This window comes from Microcaecilia unicolor, chromosome 1 (genome assembly GCF_901765095.1).
Source record: "Microcaecilia unicolor chromosome 1, aMicUni1.1, whole genome shotgun sequence".
Classification (NCBI taxonomy): domain Eukaryota; kingdom Metazoa; phylum Chordata; class Amphibia; order Gymnophiona; family Siphonopidae; genus Microcaecilia; species Microcaecilia unicolor.
In genome coordinates, this window is record NC_044031.1 from 509540398 (window position 1) to 509564430 (window position 24033).

Below are 24033 nucleotides of genomic sequence, written 5' to 3' on the forward strand. Positions count from 1 at the left end.
ATCCGGAGGGGAAAAGACCTCTACATCTTCACAGCACTCCACTCGAGGTCTTTTAGCGGTAGCCCCCCCCAATCTGGGACTAAGGGACTCCGCACCCGATGGGCCCGCCTTCCAAGCCTGAAACAAACTCCAAACAAACTCTGGAGGGAACCCCATGCTGCCCGAGGCCTCCCCCCCAGCGGGACTCGAAATCGGGAGAGACTGAGGCCCCACGACCGTCTCAGCGCCCAAAAGGCCCGAATCCAAGATGGCGGCGGTTCCCGCCAAAATCGGAACCGCCGCTGAAGCGCCAAACTGAGCCGCAGTAACCTCCTGCGATCCCGCCGAAGGAACCTCCGCTGCTAACACCGGTGGCGCGGGGGATAGGGCCTTGGGCTCTCCACAGAACCGGCAGGGACCGCCAGCCGCGTCTACACCCCGACGCGCACACAGCCGGCAACGAAGCAACTTCCCTGACATACTCGCGCCTCAGAAAACAGCTGATTACAACAACCGGCGAACAGCAAATAAAAGAAAAAACACTCACCGGCGCTTAATTACAGGCTCAGCTCTCCCAGACCAGCTGAACACCTCCAGAAACACCGGAGTGCAGCTCCTGCAGCTCTCCACACGAGGTGTGCTTTTTTTTTTTTTTTTTTTTTTTTTTTTTTCAACTTTATTTGAGCCCTGCTGCTATTATCTGTATGGCACTCAAGGCTGCAGGATTAACACTGCAGCCGAGGCACAACGCTGCCCAAAACGGGAGAGCCAGTCGGGGGGAGGGACCCGGCCACCCGGGTGTGACACCCCAGAGGGGACAATGGCAGGCCCCACCGGACCTACCAACCCCTTGCACACCACAGCTATTCCAGGCACAGGGATTAACACTGCTCTTTCATCAATCTATCCCCAGAACCCAACTGAAGATTAACTAATCTCACAACCAGGACCTAAATCCTACCAGACCGGACAAGCTGCACAGGCTGCATGTCTACCCTCTGCTGAGACTGAGAAAATACTGGAGATAGAGGGCTAGCACAGGTTATATGTACTCAGTTTGAAGTTAGTGTTCTCAGTCTCCCTCTGCTGGTAGGCATGCATAACCCAAGCGTCTTGACCGGTCTGGAGGGTTGCTGAGGAACCATGGATATTGTTAGCCAGAATCTCTACACACTCAGCATGATACAGTGTATGTCAACTTGTCAAATGGCAACCCCCGCTTCTGCATCTGTGTGCAGAGTAAACACCATGAATCAGCAATCTCTCTTTATTGAAGCACAGATTTAACTCCTAGAGTTGTTCACAATTTTACTGGCTCTCAGATTTTCAAGAGGCTCTTCACAGAAACAATCCGTTGGGTAAACGGCAAAAATACTCATCACTGTGCCAGCAACACACTTCTGTCCTCAGTTTCTCAAGGGGATAAAACGGGAGTAGGGAAGGAGTATTCTCACTCTCCCATTAACCTTCAAGTGCTCTACCCATATCCTGATCCATCTTTCCTCTCTTCACTACCTGTTCAGCTTCCCGCCCCCCCCCCCCCCCCATCCTTTCAATCCATTCTACTCTGCCTTCATCTGTCCCATATTACCATTCTGCCTCCTCTCACCATGTCTCTGTTGAGGTTCCTCTCTTACCATTTCCCTCCTTTAGGTTCCTCTCCTTTTGTCCCCTCCTCTGTTTCCCCTTATATGGCCCATTTCCTGGATCTACTGCAATGGGAACAGAGGTAATGCTGGTAGCCTAAGGATTTTGTGAATGTGCATCCCCCACCTCACTCATGTCCTTCACCCCTAGACAGGAAGCACATGGGGAGAAGTAACTATATACACCAGTGCTTAGCTTTCACTACCACTGGGCATGGCAGAGAGAAGGAATGGGTTCTCAGTACCACGGGAATAGTAGCAAACCAACTGCATTGGGTCTTTCAATGGACTTGGATCTAAAAATGCTGGTGCATATTGTTCCAGTATGAGTCCTGGGTTTTCTCAGTTATTCTCTATACAGAGGCCTCTCTCCTCAAACTCAAGCATGTGCAAAAAAAAAGCAACAGCACATATTCAGACACTGAACTGTTTGTAGTTTAAGTACTGTACAATAATTTTGGAAAATATGTGAAATCTAAGTAATAATTGTCACTTTATGAACGGTTAAATACAAAGTAAAATGAAAGGGCTAAAAATGTGGGTGAAGCTTTCCATACATATTTATATCTGAAGCACAACCAACACCATCACCAACTCCTACTGTATTCCATTTACCTGAAAAGTTCTGGGATGAGAGCATGAAAACACCCATCGCAACAGGACATCTGAAAAAAGAAACAAAGTTTGAAACATTGCAATGCTTTAGGGAAAAGCCCCAGCCCCATTTTATATTTCATATTATCACTGTCTCTACAAGTAGCAAACCATAAAAATATTGTTGCACATGTTATGTCCACCTCCCCTATCCTCCCAGATCTTTCCCTTTCATTCCACCAGGCTCCCTTTTCTTCTTTCCCACTTTTACTGCATTTTCCTCTTTCACTCGTCCCTTCCAACCTAGCTCTTCTCCTTTCTCCCCACCTCTAGCCAGGTTTATATCTTACCCTTTGTGCTCTTTCCTTCCCTGACCTCTCCTCAGCTCCTATTTCTCCCCTTACCCCTTTACGATGTTTTCCTTTGGAGCATACTAGTAACATATAAGGGTGTCACTGGTCCCTGCAGCAGCTCTGCTTTCTCCCTCAAGAGCAAATACATGGGAAATAAGGAAGAGGCAGCATAAGAGGCTAGAAGCATGTCCTCTAGGTCTATTCCCTTGCCTGGAAGGCGAGAAGGGGATGACAACAGAAGAATCTGGCTGCTAAGCATAGGGACCATTTGACAGCAGTGGCCATAAATGCTGCCACACACAGAGTTTTGTGAAAAGCTGTTAAACTAAATTGCACTTTGATTAACAAAAATCATTTTCATCAAAACTACGGCATCATGGATGCAGAAATTCTCATCTGTGAATTAATCAGTGCAGTAAATAGCCAACAAGGCTAGTGATCAGTCACAGTGCCAATATGGGAGTCCTGTTATCCAAAGAAGTCATTTCCCTACTCTAAATTCAAACAATGTGTTTCTTTCTGATCTCATTAAATAGAGACAAAAAATATTTTGTTTATTGTAAGTTGAATTTTTTTGTTTTATTGTGTGTGTTAATTTTGTAACCCACTTTGGTTAAAGAGGGATATAAATGTAAAAATAAATAAATACCCATTATCTTTATCTGTCTCATTCAGTACACCCCAGACATGTTACTACTCAGAATCCAACTAACCTCTTTCACTTACAGCGCAAGCTGACACAATCGGAGGCTGTGAATAGCATGGAAAGGCCCTTTACAGCATATGGTACATCAACATGTCGTATGTGAAATACATCCTCCGCAGAAGTCTCACTGCATGCAAAACACCATGATCAGAAGCATCCCTGTCAATTAGTGCCAGATCTAATTCCTGGAAGTTAGTCACAATTTTGCTGGCTCTCAGATCTTCACAAGTCTCATCACAGAATTAATCAGTTGGGTAAACGGCAAAGATACTCATCACTGTGCCAGCAAAAATCCAGTCCCTGCAGTTTCGTAATGTATTGGTCCCATTCACACGTTGGTCTCAATACCACAAAATTCAGAGGTGTGCAAAAACTAATGCCCAAAGCACAAGATAGTTGCCTGACCAGAAAGTCTGCATTGCAAGAAGGACTCCCTTGCTGAGAAATTACATACCTACTACTTATCTCTACAGCGCTACCAGACATACAGCACTGTACAATGAACACGTTAAGAGTCCCTGCTCAACAGAGCTTACAATCTAATCAAGACAGACAAACAGGACAAATAAGGAATAAGGGAATTACTTAAGGTGGGAATTATAAAAACAGACATGGGTACTGAACAAAGTTAGGAGTTAAAAGCAGCCAAACAAAACAAGTACCATTATCACAACAAAAGCAAAAGAGGTAGGACACGCCAAAGGACATGATATACAAAATATTAAATTTGAATAAGGTAAAATTATGTATAATCATACCTGATAATTTTCTTTCCATTAATCATAGCTGATCAATCCATAGACTGGTGGGTTGTGTCCATCTACCAGCAGGTGGAGATAGAGAGCAAACTTTTGCCTCCCTATATGTGGTCATGTGCTGCCGGAAACTCCTCAGTATGTCGATATCAAAGCTCCATCCGCAGGACTCAGCACTTAGAGAATTACACCCACGAAGGGACACTCTGCCCAGCTCACCACCGCCGAAACGGGGGAGGGGAATTAACCCAGCTCATCCCCACACAAGTGGGGGAGGGGAATCCGTCCAGCTCATCCCCGCGGAGCGGGGGAGGGACACCACACCCGCCGATGCGGGGGGATCTGGCTTATCCTGCAACCGCAACCGCGGGAGGAGCTGACTGACCCTAACACCGCCGAAGCGGGAGGGGTACAAAACTGCCCTACAGCCGCACGAAGCGGGAGGGAGTGCCGGCAGAATTTTAAGTCTCAATCCAGCCCCGTAAAACGGAGGGGAGAGGAATGCAGCAGCTCACTGTAACACAAACTCGTCTTAACTCTTGAAGAATCCAAGTGAAAAAACTTGAACACGAAGTCTTTCTGAAGTAACTGAAGACTGAACTTGAACCTGAAATGCAACCAGAATAAAAACAGTACAGATATCTGGGAGGGGCTATGGATTGATCAGCTATGATTAATGGAAAGAAAATTATCAGGTATGATTATACATAATTTTACCTTCCATATCATCAAGCTGATCAATCCATAGACTGGTGGGATGTACCGAAGCAGTACTCACCCAGGGCGGGACATAGAAATCCCTGACCGCAACACTGAAGCTCCAAACCGGGCCTCCGCCCGAGCAGCCACAGTCAAGCGGTAATGCTTGGAGAATGTATGGGCCGAAGCCCAAGTTGCCGCCTTGCATATCTCTTCCAAGGAGACGGAACCGGCCTCTGCCATCGAGGCCGCCTGAGCTCTTGTGGAGTGAGCCTTCAGCTGGATAGGCGGCACCTTCCCCGCGGCCACATAAGCCGCTGCAATGGCTTCCTTGACCCATCTTGCCACTGTAGGCTTAGCAGCCTGCAGACCCCTATGAGGACCTGCATACAGGACAAACAGATGATCCGATTTCCGGAAATCATTGGTCACTTCCAAGTATCTGATGATGACTCGTCTCACATCCAGATATTTAAGAGCAGAGTACTCCTCTGGGTAGTCCTCCCTACGAAAGGAAGGGAGACAGAGCTGCTGATTCACATGGAAGCGAGAAACAATCTTGGGCAGAAAGGAAGGCACTGTGAATAGTCACTCCTGCCTCAGTGAACTGCAGAAAAGGCTCTCGACATGAGAGCGCCTGGAGCTCGGAAACTCTTCTGGCTGAAGTGATAGCCACCAAAAAGACTGCTTTCAACGTCAGGTCTTTCAGAGATGCCCTTGACAAGGGTTCAAACGGCGGCTTCTGCAATGCTCTTAGCACCAGGTTGAGATTCCACGCAGGCACCACTGAGTGCAGAGGAGGGCGCAGGTGATTAACTCCCTTGAGAAAGCGCACCACATCTGGCTGCGAAGCCAGGGAAGCACCCTTCAGGCGGCCCCTGAAGCAAGCCAGAGCCGCTACCTGGACTTTAAGGGAACTGAGCGACAGGCCTTTGTCCAGACCTTCTTGCAGGAACGCCAACACTGAAGAAATTGGAGCAGTGAAAGGAGAAAGTGAGCCTGCTTCACACCACGCTGCAAAGATACGCCAAACCCTGGCGTAAGCAGTAGAAGTAGAGCGCTTCCTCGCTCTCAGCATAGTGGCGATGACCTTGTCTGAGAAGCCCTTCTTCCTCAGACGCTGCCGCTCAATAGCCAGGCCGTAAGACCAAAGGGGGAGGGATCCTCCATCACCACGGGACCCTGATGTAACAGGCCCTGCTCCACTGGCAGCCGCAGAGGATCGTCGACTGAGAGCCTGATCAAGTCCGCATACCAGGGACGTCTGGGCCAATCCGGACCCACCAGGATTACCCTGCCGGGATGCTTTGCCACCCGGTCTAGCACCCTGCCCAACATGGGCCAGGGCGGGAACACATAGAGAAGCTCTTGTGTCGGCCACTGTTGGAGAAGAGCATCTACTCCCAGGGATCGAGGGTCCCGTCCTCTGCTGAAAAAGCGCGGCACTTGGCAATTGGCCGATGACGCCATCAGATCTAGGCTCGGCTGGCCCCAGCGCTTCGTGATGTCCAAGAACGCCTGAGCAGATAGCTGCCACTCTCCGGGCTCCAAGGTATGGCGACTGAGAAAGTCCGCCTTGACATTCATGACTCCGGCAATGTGGGCCGCTGACAGCTGTTCCAGGTTCGCTTCTGCCCACTGGCATAGACTCATAGCCTCCTTGGCTAGAGGGGCGCTCTTGGTACCTCCCTGGCGGTTGACATAGGCCACAGCCGTGGCATTGTCCGACAGGACCCGTACAGGCTTCAACACCAGTACCGGGATGAACTCCAAAAGCGCCAACCGAATGGCTCTGAGTTCCAGGAGGTTGATAGACCACTTTGCCTCTGCAGGAGACCAGAGCCCCTGCGCTGTCCTTCCCAAACAGTGGGCTCCCCAGCCCGACAAAGAGGCGTCCGTCGTGACGACAATCCACTCTGGGGTCACCAGAGGCATTCCCGCAGACAACTTGTCTGTCTGCATCCACCAGCTCAGCGCCTTGCGCACTGCTGGATCCAAGGGAAGGCGCACAGCATAATCCTCCGACATCGGAGTCCAGCGCTGCAGCAGAGAGTGTTGAAGTGGTCTCATATGAGCCCTGGCCCAGGGCACTACTTCCATCGTGGCCGTCATAGAGCCCAACAGCTGCACATAGTCCCAAGCCCGAAGAGGAGAGGCTACTAGGAACTGGTCCACCTGAGCCTGAAGCTTGACAATCCGATTGTCTGGCAGGAACACTCTGCCCACTTGGGTGTCGAATCGAACTCCCAGATACTCCAGGGACTGAGTCGGGCGCAGCTGGCTCTTCTCCCAGTTGATGATCCATCCCAGGGAGCTCAAAAGAGCAACTACCCGGTCCACAGCTTTGCCGCACCCTGCATAAGAGGGGGCTCGGATCAACCAGTCGTCCAGATAAGGATGGACTTGTACTCCTTCCTTTCGCAGGAAGGCCGCTATGACCACCATTACTTTGGAAAAGGTCCGCGGAGCAGTAGCCAACCCGAAAGGGAGGGCTCTGAACTGGAAGTGTCGGCCCAGGACTGCAAAACGCAGAAAGCGTTGATGAGGAGGCCAGATGGGAATATGCAAGTATGCTTCCTTGATGTCCAAGGATGCCAGGTACTCCCCTGCCTTCACTGCCGCTATAACAGAGCGGAGAGTCTCCATGCGAAAGTGCCGCACTTTCAAGGCCCGATTGACCCCTTTGAGGTCGAGGATAGGCCGGACAGAACCTCCTTTCTTTGGTACCACAAAGTAAATGGAGTAACGCCCCTTGCCAAGCTGACTTTCTGGCACCGGAACGACCGCACCCAGGCGGATCAGATTGTCCAAAGTCTGCTGCACTGCCACAGCTTTGACCGGAGACTTGCAGGGAGAGAGTACAAACCCGTCTCTTAAGGGTCGGCAGAACTCTAGCTTGTAGCCGTCTCTGATGACTTCCAGCACCCAAGCGTCTGAAGTTATTGTGGTCCACTCGCCCAGAAACGAGGACAGCCGTCCTCCAATCTGCACTGGGGCGTGGACCAAGACCCCGTCATTGGGTACGTGACCCTGGGGGAGGACCGGAGGGAGCACCTCCGGGACGGCGGTCTCTGCGAAAGGAATGCTGCTTGGGGGAGAAATTCCTCTTAAAGGAAGAGGGGGCAGAAGAACCCGACCTGCCCGGGCGGTACCGACGGGCTTCCTGAAACCGTCCTCTGGAGGTACCGGGACGAGCACTAGCCCGAGCCCTGACCTCTGGTAACTTCTTGCCCTTAGACGTGCCGAGATCGGTCACGATTTTGTCCAGCTCGACCCCAAAGAGCAGCTTGCCTTTAAAAGGCAATCTAGCCAGGCGGGATTTAGAGGCGTGGTCAGCAGACCAATGTTTCAGCCAAAGCCACCGCCACGCAGAGACTGTCTGAGCCATGCCTTTAGCTGAGGCTCTCAAGACATCATACAGCAAGTCTGCCAAATAGGCTAAGCCCGATTCCAGGGCCGGCCAATCAGCCCTCAAGGAATGATCCGAGGGGGAAGCCCGCTGCACCATAGTCAGGCACGCCCTGGCCACATAGGAGCCGCAAACTGAGGCCTGCAAACTTAAAGCAGCCGCCTCAAAGGACGACCTTAAGGCCGCCTCCAATCTTCTGTCTTGGGCGTCCTTTAGGGCCGTGCCACCTTCCACCGGCAACGCCGTTTTCTTAGTCACCGCAGTGATTAAAGAATCCACGGTAGGCCACAGATAGGCCTCACGCTCACTCACAGCCAAAGGATAGAGGCGGGACATAGCCCTAGCCACTTTAAGGCTCGCTTCTGGGGCATCCCATTGAGCCGAAATTAAGGTGTGCATGGCATCATGCACGTGGAAGGTTCTAGGCGGGCGCTTCGTCCCCAGCATAATGGCAGAGCCAACAGGGGCTGAGGGAGAGACGTCCTCCGGAGAGGAAATCTTCAAAGTGTCCATGGCCTGTAACAACAGGTTGGGCAAATCCTCTGGGCTAAAAAGCCGCGCTGCGGAGGGGTCATCCGCTCCAACCGAGCGGGGATCCGTCTCCTCCAAGGAATCCGCAAAGGACCGTTGGGAGACCTCAGACACGCTGCCCTCATCTACATCGGAGGAGACAAATTCCTCCAAGGCCTGGGAATCAACCCGAGGGTGTTTGCCTCTGGGAACCTCAACCTCTTTACCAGACGAGGGAGCAGGGGCAGCGTTGTGCATGAGGAAGGCCTGATGCAGCAGCAAAACAAACTCGGGGGAGAAACCCCCCAGACTGTGCACTTCCGCAGCCTGGGCAACAGCCCTAGACGCACTCTCAACCGGCGCTCGAAATAGCGGGGGAGAGACATGCTGCGCATCCAAAATGGCGTCCGGCGCGAAACTCCGCGAAGGAGCCGCGCGGGAAGAACGGCTCTTAACATTAGCCGGTTTTGTGCCGTCGCCCAAATTAAGGGCGTTCATGGCATTAATGTCTCCAACCTCAAGGGCGGCCCCCGAAGAAGCCGTCCGAGCCGCGTGGCCGGCCAAGATGGCGGAGGCGAGGAGCGGGGGATGGGCGTTTATGGCGGGAAAAACCGCCACGCCGGAGGAAGGACCGGGACATTCATCGGTCACTAAACTGTCACCCATCAAGGGCGAATCAGGCTGTAAAACCCCCGCATCCCCTCTAGAAGCGCTCCAGCGATCCGGGGAGCGACCCTTTGCGCCCTCGCCCTCCGACGCCATATGCCACGAGGAGAAGAATCGGGGAACCCCCTGCCCGCTAGAAAAAGGTAAAATTACCTGCTTGCCGCTCCGAGCTGTAACGAACTGGTGTCCCAGTGAGTAGCTGCAATGAACGTTTAAATAAACGCCAAAATAAACGCCTTTAAAGACGTTTAAAATTTTTTTTTTTTTTTTTTTTTTTTTAAACGGAGCCAGCGGGAGGGGGGAGAAAAGGAGGGACCTGGCACCACCAGGTTTGCACTTGCTCAAAAGAGCCCTCAACCCCAGGCCTCAACAAAACCTAAGGATTAGGCTTGGAGGCCTAGCCAGAGCTGCTGCTGTGTGTGACCACCACCTGCTGAGATAGAGAACATACTGGGGAGTTTCCGGCAGCACATGACCACATATAGGGAGGCAAAAGTTTGCTCTCTATCTCCACCTGCTGGTAGATGGACACAACCCACCAGTCTATGGATTGATCAGCTTGATGATATGGAAATACCTTTTAAAATAAAAACATGATCACAAATCCCAATATATAGGAGCAGTCCAACTGGTACCAGTACTTGTCCACTGCTTTTACTCAGGCTACTAGATTCCTGGGGTTTTTTTTGTTTGGGTTTTTTTTGCATGAAGCCTTTATTGAACAATTGAACAGTACATTAATGTTTCAGATACAGAAAGAGTGAATCACTAGGTTTTGACAACACAATCACTCGTATGAAATCCCCGTACTCCCTCTCTCCACATCTGCAAAGTCTATATTTTAACCACATTTAACTTCAAAATTTTTTGTTTTTAAAGCCCAATAGGGCAACACCAATTCTCCAGCACTGATGGCCTAACCTCAATCTAACCAGCCAGCTACCAACTCCACTGATGTCTCACCTACCATCTCTTGGAGACTGAGTACAGAGAAAAATAGGGAAAGGCTGCACAGGAAACACAAGGTAATGTCACTGGTTCAGTAGTTCTCAGTCTCCATCTGCTGGCAGGAGAAGGCCACGCCATGAATCTGGACTGGTCTGGAGGGTGGATAAGAATCTGTTCGTTGCTACTCTGTCCAGTTGATATTTAAAACAATTTAAGCAGATATGAGAGGCTGAATATCAGCTCTGATTGGCCATTTTTCAAACGGGCTGGAGAGGGGCATACTGTGGGCAGAATCAGGGAGGAGCTGGCAGCTATGTGGGTGCCAGTGTCCGTATAGCTAAGTGACCAAACAGGACCACACAAAAAGCTCAGTCATGGACTAGAGCACTTCCGATGTATCCTTCGGCACCTCCCCCCAGAAGGCCCCCTCGGGCCTACTTACTATCCTTGGTGGTCTAGTGACCTACGAGGCAGGAGCAAACCCAACTCTCTTCTGCTCATCATGGTTCCTCCTTGAAAATAACCACCACAACCTCCGGCAGAAGGGGGGGGGGGGGGGCAAGGGGGGATTAGAATATGGGGACTCCTTTTATGCAGGTCCTGGCTGAATATCGGTCAGAACCTGCATAAGCTCTAGCAGCCAACTTACTAGGAATTAGTACCAAATATTCAGTGCCAGTGCCTGGACATTGAATATCTGGGACTGATTCTGCCCACAGCAGTCAGAATTTTAAAAAATTAATTAATTTTTTTTTAATGCTTACTGAGGCACGCTGAATATTGACAAGTGTGTATTGTGTGTTTTAGTTTTTACTGTATTATACCCTGAGGCAGAAATTATGCCAAAACCATGGCCATGTTGAGTTTTCGTGATCACCTTTATGAAATGCGTTTATCTACTCAGGCAGTACAGGACTTTATCTGCTGTTATCTACTATTTTACTATATGTATGTTACATCTTTTTGGGGGGGACGGGGAGGGAGGGGTTTTCCCCAAAAACAATTGTTATTGGTGAAATGACTACAAAAATACATGATACAAAACATGGCTACGAGCTGAGGGCGAAATCGTCACCAAATAGGGATCCTAAGTAAGGAGGAAATTCCTTTGTCTCGGGGTGAATGTGAGCCTCCCAGGGCTTCCACATCAAAGCATGTAGTTTATTTCTCCAGTACCAGAATGTAGGAGGCAAATCCTGGAGCCAATGTTTGGGATTGTTTGTTTTACTTTATTTATGCCAACAGCAAAAGGCCAAACAGTAAAAAGAAAAAGGTTAGAAGTAACAAGCAAAAGAAAAACAGCAATACTCCAAGGTACAAAGTAACATGAAGACTCAAAACTCGGTTGGTTCTTATCAGAGAGACCAGAACTAGGCCTCTTGCCATCCAATTTTACCCCCATTTTTATCCCCCCCCCCCCACAAAAAAAAATACACACACACACACACTTCCTCCACGGCAAAACCCAAGGGAAGAAGGGAAAAAATGGAGTGCACACAGTAACAGCAATATGCCACACAGGACATTATATGCAATGACAACACCTCAGGAATCATTGTCAACAGGATCCTGCACACCGATGAGGTACGGGACAATAGTTTGTTCCACAACCACCTCTTAGACACCATAGATGGCCCGCCATGATGAGAAAGATGCCAGAGTTCAAATTGGCCCATCTGAGTAGATAAACATGGTTTAATGGGAAAGAGTCAGCACGGGTTCAGCCGAGGGAAGTCTTGCCTCACCAATTTGCTTCATTTCTTTGAAGGCGTGAATAAACATGTAGATAAAGGTGAGCTGGTTGATGTACTGTATCTAGATTTTCAGAAAACTTTTTATAAAGTTCCTCATGAGAGACTCCTGAGAAAATTTAAGAGTCATGGGATAGGAGGCAAGGTTCTGGAGTGGATTAGGAATTGGTTATTGCACAGAAAACAAAGGCTAGGGTTAAATGGTTCAATTGTGAAGCGCTGCGTACGACTGGTAGCGCTATAGAAATTATTTGTAGTAGTAGTAGTTCTCTCAATGGAGGAGAGTGAACAGTGGAGTGCCGCAGAGATCTGTACTGGGACCGGTACTATTTAACGTATTTATAAATGATATGGAAATCGGAATGATGAGTGAGGTGATCAAATTTGCCCTCCTGCCCCCGCCATTGTCCTCTAAACATTTTTGCCAAGCTCTGCGTGCAAACTGTTGAAAGTGGTGATCTTGGCAATGCATAGGATTCGAGCACCACGTATGGGTTGCCCCAGCATCACTAAAATGAAAAACCAAATCCAAAGCAGAGTGGACCAATAGAACTGTAGGAACAATGTCATTCGAGGTCAAAAATGGAAAAAAAAAAAAAAAAGTCAGAAACCAAAAAAGTAATCAATTCTAGTGTACACATTATGGACCTGAGAATAAACGGTAAAAATCAGAGTCCAGGGGATGCAGGACGCACCAAGCATCCAAGAGGTTCAGATGTGAAAACATAAAATTGTCTCCCCTACTAAAATGAACAGAAGGCGGTGAACGGGATGGTCAACAATCCAATAAGGGGGTTCACCACTATGTTGAAGTTCCCACCCAGCAACACAAAATAACCCTCAAACTGAACTAGGAGCCCCAACAACTTAGAGAGTGATCATACCTAACATTCTACTTGCTTTCTTAGCCGTCGAAGCACCACACTGCAAAGAGGGTTTCAACATATCACCAACTATGATGCCTAGATCCCTTTCTTGGTCGGTGACTCCTAATGTGAAATCTTGCATTATGTAGATATAATTCAGGTTCCTCTTTCCCACATGCATCACTTGTTCACATTAAATGTCATCTGCCATTTGGATGCCCAGTCTCCCAGTCTCGTAAGGTCCACTTGTAATTTTACACAATCCTCTTGCAATTTAACAACTCTGAATAACTTTGTGTCATTGGCAGATTTAAGTACCTCACTAGTTACTCCCATCTCTAGATCATTTATAAATATGTTAAAAAGCAGCGGTCCCAGCACAGAGCCCTGGGGAACCCCAATATCTACCTTCTCCATTGAGAATACTGACCATTTTACCCTACTCTCTGTTTTCTATCTTTTAACCAGTTTTTAATCCACAATAGAACACTACCTCCTATCCTATGACTCTCCAATTTCCTCTGGAGTCTTTCATGAGGTACTTTGTCGAATGCCTTTTGAAAATCCAGATACACAATTATCGACCGGCTCACCTTTATCCACGTTTGTTCATCCCTTTAAGAAATGTAATATATTGGTGAGGCAAGATTTCCCTTCACTAAATCCATGTTAGCTTTGTCTCATTAATCCATGCTTTTGAATATGCTCTGTAATTTTCTTTATAATTTTGCCCAGTACTATCAGGCTCACCAGTCTATAATTTCCCAGATCACCTCTGGAACCTTTTTTTAAATATCGGTGTAACACTGGCATTACATTGTGTACATCTAGTAGCGCTATAGAAATAAGTAGAAGTAGTAGTAGTAATTAACCATATACAGTAGGCCATTCGTTCTCACATACCCTCCCACCTTCCCTTGGAGTTGATTCCATACTACGTTTATTGTACTGATGGTCCCACACTCTCGCAGTGGGTGGGGAAAGCACTCATGCATGCACGGTCGGGACACTACACATGCTCTTAAAGCTGTATTAGCTTGTTTAAGCTCCACACCAGGCAGTGTGGATGTCATCATCAACAGTTTTAAAACGAATGGCCTGCTGTCCATGGAGAATACCTGCTACAAGAATCTCTGCTTTTCAACATGGGGAAAACTGCCGCAGGCAAAATATCTGCAGGTATTCAAAAATTTACATGGCTCAAGAGTTTTACAGAGTTGATAGAAGGTTCTTTTTAATTTTGCAAATTTACTTGAAATATGCTAATTGCTTTACTTGAATTGAGCTCTGAATGGTGAAACTACCTGTGATAGCATCTCAACACAGTGTTCAGGCATTATTAACTGTGGATTTTAGTCCTACAAGAGTCCTCCACAGTTTCTGTACATGGGTAAAGTGATGCAGAGGTTCAGTTTCAACGTACATAGACTTACAAAGTTACATAGGTTAATATATATACACACACACACACACAGAAAACAAACCAGAGATGCCTCTGATAAAAACCTACTTTAAGCCCCCGAGGATAGGGAAATACCTACTGTACATGAATGTAGCTTGAGCTAATAAAAGGTTATGTTTTGTTTTTTTTAGTTTAGCTCACCATTAATGTTTCAAATAGCAATATATCTGCTGGCTGAAGTCCTCTGTGGTGCTGTACAGTCTCCATCTTAATACAGTTCTGTTCTGCTTCACTCCATTTACCTGCAAGCATCTAGGATGTTTCACTGACCACTAACAGACCTTGTGAAGAGATCCACCAAATGGCAGGACATCTGAAGAAAGAACAGACAGCGACATACCACAACGCTTTAGAGAAAAGGATTCATTCCCAGAACCAATTTACAAATCAGATTATAACTGTGTGGTTGCTGGCATCTCAGGCTTAGAAATTCATCACTGAATGAATCAGTTGGGTAAACGGCAAAGACTCATCACTGTACCAGCAAAGCAACCACAGACAGTGCTACTTCAGAGTTTTGTTGGTAGTTTTGCTTCTAATGCAGTGGTTCTCGACCTAGTCCTCAAGACACAGCCAATGGAGGTAGGGAATGCAAACCTCTCAAACATATTCATTATGGGCATCCTGAAAACTTGACTGGTTAGGTGTGTCCTGAGGATTGGGTTGAGAACCCCTGTTCTAATGTCATTTTAAAGAAGAACAAAATCCTTTTTTCTCCCCTGCTTATTCTTTGGCTTTGTTTCCAGTTGCCTTCACGTCACCAAATTAATCAGTTTTATGTTTCCTTGCACTGCAAGGTATCCTCTGATTATGGCAGCTCTGTCTCTTGCCCAGGGGGTCGGTGGCTTCTGCTGCGCTCAGTCTCTGCACATGGCAGAGGTTCAAAGCACACTGGTATGGGCAATTAAAAAGTAACAGCTCCCTATTACAGCACTCCAAGAGAAAAAGGAAAACAATTATACGATGAAGGCAATAAACACTACCTGCACAGATATGGTTTGTATGGCATGGTTAGGATACGCATTTAAGCACAATTATATCACTGAAGCACTATATTACAGGATTACTCCAATATTTTTCTTTTGCTATTTATTCTCGTTTTCTGCATTTAAGTTTAATAGAATTAGTCTAAAAAAATGTTTTCCCACTAGCAAGCTTTCTGGCAAGTTTGTGTGATCTAATTTGAGTTGTTAATCCTTCCATGGCATTTTTTTTTTTTATCACAGTAAAATCAAATTCTATTGAGTATCAACCTATTTATGGGTTAACTTTACAGTTAGAAGAGAAACAAGAGAAGAACAAAAATGTTCCGCAGAAAACACACAGCAAAAAGCGGAGACAGCCAGGGAGGATAATGTCAGTGGAGCCACACTCTGGTTATGTTATTGTTGACCGGCATGTGGCTCTAGTGACATCATTAACCGCCTGGCCATATCTGCTTTTTGCTGTTTAACGTTACAGCGAGCCTAATCATTATTTTCCTTCCATAATTTGGAACCAGGCAATGCATGTTTTTTTGGCCAGGCATCACAAGCATCCTTGAACCATGAACCGCCACCAAACCCCTCCAGGATACAGTTGAAGTCAATGGCTCCCCGGTGTGAACGATTATAAATTGTCTCGCCAATGAGAGAAGCTAAGTGTTTATTTTGTTGATACCTGGACACCATTAACACTTCCTTACATTATAAGTCACATTTAAAAGTAATTTTTCATTCCGTTTTCGGGAACATACAAGGTTATAAACTGTGACTTCATTTTTGTGGAATTTTGTGTGAAGTTTTGTGATTTCTACACGCTACGTTTTTTTGGCTACAGTGTTTTTTCTCCGGTAGGGAGTTTTATACACTGTGGTTGGTTTTGGTTGGGGTAGAGGAGCCGATGAGGAGTTTGTTAAAGGGTTTAGTCATCCATGTAGGCACCCTAAACTCGCGAGGCTCCACTTGTTTAAATACATAATTTCAAGTTCCTTAATTTGACCGTAATTCTGAAGTCCAGGGTTTACACTTATTAAAGAGTGCATTTTTAAAGGAACGTTTCATTAGTAGCATGGGCGTTCTGTCCATCTTAAGGATTAACAGATTCTGAAAAGATGTCCTCAAACAGCAATTTGCAACATGCTGCGTTTACTTTTAACAAAACAACAAAAAAAATCTCAAAAATACTGAGAAAATGAAATACCACAATTAGTTGGCTACAAGCCCTAGGCCTTTTATCAGCAGGCAGACTGGGTTTGCAATCTTTAAAAAAAAGGAAAAAATTGCATCAGGGACACTCATGATTCGTGCTGCGATTTTTAAGCACACGGTGATATGAGATTACAAACCAGCAAACCCTGGTTAAGAGCAAGTATGTAGGTTTCTGGTTTTTCAGCCCATCAGTATTTTCAAGTCTCTTTTGTATCAGCACCCTTCAATGCAACAGCAAACTGCTGCCAACTTTCACTGCTTGGTAATGGGTACAAATTGCTCCTACAGGATTCCAGATATCCAAAGAGGAATATCATCTTTGAAGGAAACACACCATTTTAGGTCACTTCTGCCTCGAGATATTACCTGGTGTCACAAACAGCAGGGAACCATCTCTGAACCGGACAAATATGCTGCGCAATACTAGCTTTTTTTCTGATCACATGGGTACAATATGTAAACATCCATTCTGGGGAGAAAAAAAACAAGAATTGATCAGAATTTATTTACTGCCTTTTTGAGAATGTTTACCCAAAGTGGTGTATGTACAGCAATAAGCCAGACATAAGCACCAGACAATTACAAGAGTACAAAGATTCAAATACTTAAGTCAACAAAAGACATGTCACGATCTTAACAGACAGCAGTGTACGAGTCTCAAAGTGGCAAAAAAAAAATCTATCCACTACCAATGTACTTCACTCAAAAGGTATTGATTCATCAGGAACATGATGCTTTTAATGAGTGGCGAGTGCTAATTTGTGTCTCTCTGCTTCTGGTGGAAATGAAAGATGAGCTAAGATCAAAGGTTAGATGTACTGTGGCTTTGGAGTAAGGTCTGAAAACACACACAAATGGCCTGCTTCCTGCAGGTTCAATTCAAGGTCATAAACCTCAGGAAGAGGGTGACACCTCAGGGACCACTCAACTGAAGACAGGACAAAGTTTGTAAAAGGCAGAGCTTCCAGCCTCAGAGAGCAGAGGGCAGGGGTGGGGCCACTAGACAAATCCTGGACTACAATCTCCCCAAGGCAAAGGCAATTTATCATCGAATTAGGACACCTAGCTGTTAAAAATGATTTATGAAGACATATCAGCACGAGTTTGGGTCTTCAGTTGTTCACTTCATCATCTGGAATCCTCAGACCACAGCAAATAACTCCAAAAAATCAATTCTTAATGTTTTGATTATCAGTACTCTAAAAAAAAAAATCTCCACAACATCTGATGCTTGCAAGTCCGATTTTAAAAGTTTTATGCAAATTTACTTTTTAAAACTTTTCCAAAAATCAGTTAGGTTGCACTCGCTAAACCCGTTATATAGGACTTTCAAAATGACTACCCAAAGGTGTATTTAAATAGCCCACTGAAATCAAAACTATAATTAAAAATAAACCCATTATGAGCCTCCATTTTCTTTCTAATGGATCTTGATGGTGATGACAGTCTGCTGTGAATATTATCTCCTACCACCCTAGGATTCTCTCTCAATTTCCCTGGAACATTAAGGAATTTTTTGGTACCTTTAGACCACAGATTCTCAACCCAGTCCTCGGGACTCACTCAAGCCCCAATGCTCAGAACTCCCGCGGTAAGCCAATAGCACAGAACCTATACCGCCAGAACAGCGAAGAAAAGTAGCTTGCAAATGATCAAAGGAAATAGAATGCAAATTAGATGCACACTGTTAAAGAGAAAGCAAGGCGGGAGACGTGCTTGGCGCATGCGCAGAAGAATTTCACGGTAAACCCAGCTCCTGTGCGCATGCACCAGCAAACCAGAGCATGAAGCACACAATGGCGTCTGTTTTCTGCACCTTTAAATATAAGCTCGTCAATTTATTTATTTATTTTTAAACTTAGAAGGCTTATATTTAAACACAGGAAACAAGTGCCAATGTGTGTGTTCACTTTCGGATCTGCTGGTATCTCTACTGGTACTTAGGAGCTTGCATAGGCTTCCTTCTGCATCAAAATTAAAGAAAAAAAACCCAACAGATTTTAAAGAAAGAATGGTGAGAAATCCTCTCTTCAAACACCCTAATACCTGTTCTGAGCTGGTGTTATTTTTTCAGCAGTAAGTGCGGCTTTGTTTTGTGTGCTATTCGAGCATTGGGAAGGAATAGGAAATTACCTCATTAACATCCTTTTGACTACATTAGCATGCTACCTGAGGTAATCTTTGGCAAACTCTGAACATTCTGTGCTCACTAATGTGGGCGATAATCCGGCACTAATGGCCTCTAGCACCCACGTTTGCTTCTGAGTATCGGGGCACCTGCCAGTCATGTTTTCAGGATGTCTACCATGAATATGCATGAGAGAAATGTGCTTACAATTGGGGCAGTGCATGAAAATTTATCTCCTGCATATTCACTGTAAGTATCCTGAAAACTTGACTGGCTTGGTATGCACTGAGGACTGGGTTGAGAACGGTAATGTCACAGAAACAATGTATCAGAATTTTGACATGACAAATGTGTATTACCACAAAACCCTGATAAGTTTCAACACCATTTCATTTAGCAGTACTGCTGCTTGTGGGAACTCGAGACAACCATTTGGGGGAGAGAAGTTAATTAAAAGCAAGCCGACTGCACAACCACTATGAATTTACCATACGTTTTCACGTTTACATCACAATTCTGCTCTTGTATAATCACCTCTTTACCGTAGGACTATTTCTTCCTGACCCAGAAGGCTGGATGAAGTCTCCCGTAAGGAACTGCAGTAGTGGCAGCCACCTTCCTTCCCTCCCTGAAGCCGAACTAAAATTCAGCCATAAGTGGCAGAAACAGTGCTAGGGTTGCACATGTCTTTCTGACCCTACAGATGCTCCTACTTTTTCATTCTTCTAACTCAAATCAGAACTGGTCTGTGGAGCCATTAGCGTTCATTTGCAGCTACTCGAGGTTTGTCCTCTATTTTCAACCCTCTGCCCTCTCTCCCATTTAGCCCACGTATCACAGCTATCATCTTAAGCCAAGGGCCACTGACCATGTCTCCCCCTATGTATCTGGTCACCTAAGGGGGTTAGTTATGAAGGTGTGGTAAAAGTCAGGTTAGGAGTGACCAACCTGTGTTATCTCAGTACTGAGGGTTAGTCACTCCCATACTATATGAATAACACAGCTTTAAATCAACCTCACAAGCTATGCGATTTATACTGTCCAGAAGCATCAGGATGCAAAGCCTTGCCTAAAGCTTCCAGGCTTCATCTTAAAGAGGCCAGGCATTAGTTAGCCCCCCCTACCCCAATACCTCCCCCCCCAAAGGGCCTCCTGTCAAGCTCCTCTACCCTCCCACTGGCCCCCCTGGGCCTACCTTTACTAATTCCTGGGGTCTAGTGGGAATGGAGCAGAAGCCCAGCCACTCCTGCCAGCACTGGGGTCAAAACAGCACCAGCGACCCCTTACAAGTGGTCTTGCTGTACTACCACTTGGGGGGAACAGAAGGGAAGTGGAACTTGATATATCGCCTTTCTGAGATTTTTGCAACTACATTCAAAGCGGTTTACATATATTCAGGTACTTATTTTCTACCAGGGGCAATGGAGGGTTAAGTGACTTGCCCAGAGTCACAAGGAGCTGCAATGGGAATTGAACCCAGTTCCCCAGGATCAAAGTCCACTGCACTGGGGGGGGGGGGGGGGGGGGGGGAGTCAAACTGCAATATGGGCCCTTTTTCTTAACAGAATACTGCACAGTGCAGAATTTGGCTGCAGAGCACCAGACACATGAAATAAGGATCCATCAGCCCATGCAAGCTCACAGAAAGGCAGTCAGCATGGGCAATGCAGAGGGAGGTAGTACCAACCATGCAAGCAAATGGGGAGCTTCAGCCCAAACCAATGGAAAGGAGACTGGTAAAGCTTTTGTGGAAAAAGAAGAGGGCCTGCAGCTAGATGAATAAAATTGGGCCCTGACAGTACTGCATGGAACAGACCAACAAAGGAGGGAGGGAGGAACAATCAGCTCAGATGAAGGGGAGAAAGGCAAAAGTGGAAGGGTTCAGGCCAGGGGAGTAGAGATTCAGGGTGAAAAGGCCAGCCTTATGATCTACTCTTACTAGTGGACTGCTAGGGACATAGGTGTCAACATTTCAAAACAACTGGGATGACAAGCACAATGCAAATTGCCTCTCCCTGGCCACAATGAAGTTGCTTGTTTAATATTGGGGATGCTCAACACCCACTGGCACCCACAGAGATGGCTCCTATGGCTTGGGAAATTCTGCAGTATTACAAAAATGAAAAGGGCTGACCTGTCCATCTTATTTTCCCCAGCACTCCTCTCTCCACCCACACACTACATCCACTCAAGGCCTCCCTTCCCCCCCCCCCCCCCCCCCCCCACCACATATACCATCCCTTTTTTTTTTTTGCTGCCACCCTCCCTTGTGGAGATATGTGATGGATCCATCACTTCTGCATGGGAATAAGCACAGGATCCATGAAGATCCATGACTTGCCCTGGAAGTGCAGGACCCATGTCTTGCGCTGGGAATAAGTGCAGGACACATGAAGAACCATGACTTGCCCTGGAAGTGCAAGATCCATGACGATCCATGACTTGCCCTAGAAATGCAAGATCCATGACTTGCCCTAAAAGTAAGTGCAGGACCCATGACATGCGCTTGGAATAAGTGCAGGATCCATGATGATCCAGCCTTCATGGTGATACCCTAGTGGATCCACCTTTTTGGTGGGTGAAAGAGAAAATAGGGGAGAATGGCCAAATGGAGTGGAGGAGTGGCCTAGTGGTTAGGGTGGTGGACTCTGGTCCTGGGGAACTGAGTTCGATTCCCACTTCAGGCACAGCTCCTTGTGACTCTGGGCAAGTCACTTAACCCTCCATTGCCCCAGGTACAAATAAGTACCTGTATATGTAAGCCGCATTGAGCCTGCCATGAGTAGGAAATTGCGGGGTACAAATGTAACTAAAAATTTAAAAAAAAAATGCATGTGAGCCATCCCTTGGGAATAGATATATGGATGGCACGACCAGATCTGGAAAGTTTATATGTGTATGTCTGTACATCCAGCTCCTTTGCTTGTTTTCTTTTTTCTTCATATGCACATTCCCAGCCAGGGTCGCTAGATATGCTTTTCTTTAGGAGTCCACATACAACGAACTTTAAACGCACAACCAACATTTGCCCCTCCAGTCACTACCGCATCATCTTTGCCCCCCCCCCTTCCATTCTCATCGTTTCTCTTCTCCCTTACCCTTCCTCTCTGTGAATTTCAGCACCCCTCTTCCCCCATCCAATATCACTCCTCTTCCTTTACCCCAACAACTCTTAATTTGCGCATTTCTCTCCTAACGTAATGATTGCCAGGATCTATTTACTCCCTTCTCACCCCCCCCCCTCTAAATTTCACCATCTCTTTGCTTCCTTCCGTCCCTACTCCCTATGAATTGCAGCATCTCTCTCCTTCCTTTCCTCATATATTCAAAAACATAATTCCCTTTCCTACGTCCCTTCGTTGGCAGTGCTGCCCTTTCCTTATTTTTTTTGTTCTTATTATTTTGTGTGTGTTTGACCGGGCCGTCACATCAAAAGTCACTCTTTGCTCGGTGAAGCCACGTCTGAGGGCTATGGCGGGAACACGGCTGTAATGCTGCAGCACAGTAGTTTGGGTGCAGGGCGCACTAGGTTGCTACCCGGAATGCTCACGTCTGGGGGGGGGGACAAAAAAATTTCGGAGGATAGATGTAAAATGTCCATTATCTAAACGACTGCCAAAAAAAATGAACTTTTAAAAGTTTTCTGATCGAATCCGTGAACACCCCGAGGATCCCGCTGTATCCGTTTTTTGCCTGGCTTTTGCCCACGTCCGGCTGTCACGCGCACTCGCACGCAAACTTCTATTGCTGTGGGCGCGGGACACCACAATAAATACATCTCTCGGTAGTCAAGGTCGTGCGGTTTGGATCCGCGAGATCCAAGTATTACCCGACACCCTCTTCTAGCTCTAAACAAATTTCAACAAAGTAAACCGAGGTGCAAATTGTTTTAGCGCGCGACAGCCAGTGCCGATTTGACACACGGACCTACCCAAAGCACTTTAAAATCGAGGAACATGAGCAGACAGGCAGGAGGTTTAGAGGACTCCATATCCGCCTTCAATTACGTTAGGGCCAGAGATCTGAAAGGCAAGCGAATCGATTCACCTCATAGCAGCATGTCCAGAATTGCTTTTCTTTTCCCAGCGTTATGACTCCCACCCAGCTGTCTCATGGCCTGCAGCCAGTGTCCCGGAGATTCGGCTCGAACCTCTTTAGCAAAGTGTCGTTGGAAGGAGAAAGACGAGCGTTTCAAGGCTGCGGTAAGACCAGCACTGGTGGTGCTGCTGCAAAAGGAAGTTTTGCAGAGCGAGAGCGGCGCACGTGCAACTCCAGCCTCATGGCCGACACTAACTCCCGAGTAGACAAAAGGGGCGGCGCACGCGCCAGAAAACAGAGAAAGTCCACCTCTCGCGCGATTGTACTCCGTACACCAAGGATGGTGAAGAAAACAGGAGACGGAATGACATCAAAAAGTTTAAGCCATTTAGGTTAGCCTTTGTTTCCTCTTCCCCGCGCAGACGTCATCTAGTACACTCAAAACAAAGCAAGCAAACCTATGAGCTACATAAGTATTGCCATGCTGGGACAGACCAAAGGTCCATGAAGCCCAGCATCCTGTTTCCAACAGTGGCCAATCCAGGTCACAAATACCTGGCATGATCCCAAAAAAGTACAAAACATTTTATGCTGCTTATCCCAGAAATAGTGGATTTTCCCCAAGTCCAATTTAATAATGGTCTAAGGCAGGGCCATCGAGAGGGGGGGCAGGGGGGACAAAATTCCACGGGCCCACCCTCAGCTCCGTCAACCGTCCACCACTGGTCCGGGCTCCCTCCATTCAAATCACAGCACCTCACCACCATGCTCCGTGTGAAAGCGCAGCAGCGGCAGTCTGCAGAAAAAAGCACCTCCCTTCAGGCCTTCCCTCCCTGTGTCCCGCCCTCATCTGACGTAACTTCCGCGAGGGCAGATCACAAGGATGGAAGGCCCAAAGGGAGGTGATCTGCAGACTGCCGCTGCTGTGCTTTCACACTGAACGAGGTCGAGGTGAGGCGCTATGATTTGAATTCAGGGGGCCCGGCTCGGTGGTGGACGGGGGGTGGCGGCAGCAGGGGTGGGCCAGGCCCAGTCTCTCGGTGGCCCTGGTCTATGGACTTTTCCTTTAGGAAGCCTTCCAAACCTTTTGTAAATTCTGCTAAGCTAACCACCTTTGCCACATTCTGTAGCAACGAATTCCAGAGTTTAATTACATGTTGAGTGAAGAAACATTTTCTCTGATTCATTTTAAATTTACTACTTTGTAGCTTCATCACATGCCCCCTAGTCCTAGTATTTTTGGAAAGCATAGACTCATTCCACTCCACTCATTATTTTATAGACCTCTATCATATCTCCCCTCAGCCATCTTTTCTCCAAGCTGAAGAGCCCTA

At 47.0% G+C, this 24033-nt stretch overlaps 1 long non-coding RNA gene and 3 other non-coding genes across 6 annotated transcripts; all 4 read right to left on the reverse strand.

Annotated features, from left to right (window-relative positions):
- Nucleotides 1-1123: 1123 nt before the first annotated feature.
- Nucleotides 1124-22956, reverse strand: LOC115478036. 3 transcript variants are annotated; one of them, XR_003943420.1, is made up of 6 exons: nt 22709-22956; nt 16900-17002; nt 14587-14657; nt 3286-3405; nt 2241-2290; nt 1124-1207 (listed from the first exon to the last, which is right to left on the reverse strand). It is a non-coding gene; the product is annotated as an uncharacterized LOC115478036 (long non-coding RNA). The 3 variants fall into 3 exon arrangements; XR_003943419.1 differs by having other exon boundaries at nt 3299-3405; nt 14486-14657; XR_003943418.1 differs by having other exon boundaries at nt 14486-14657.
- Nucleotides 1290-1370, reverse strand: LOC115460865. The gene has a single exon (XR_003940637.1). It is a non-coding gene; the product is annotated as a small nucleolar RNA SNORD87 (small nucleolar RNA).
- Nucleotides 3485-3565, reverse strand: LOC115460867. Its single transcript, XR_003940639.1, has one exon. It is a non-coding gene; the product is annotated as a small nucleolar RNA SNORD87 (small nucleolar RNA).
- LOC115460866 lies at nt 14753-14829 on the reverse strand. The gene has a single exon (XR_003940638.1). It is a non-coding gene; the product is annotated as a small nucleolar RNA SNORD87 (small nucleolar RNA).
- Nucleotides 22957-24033: the final 1077 nt, after the last annotated feature.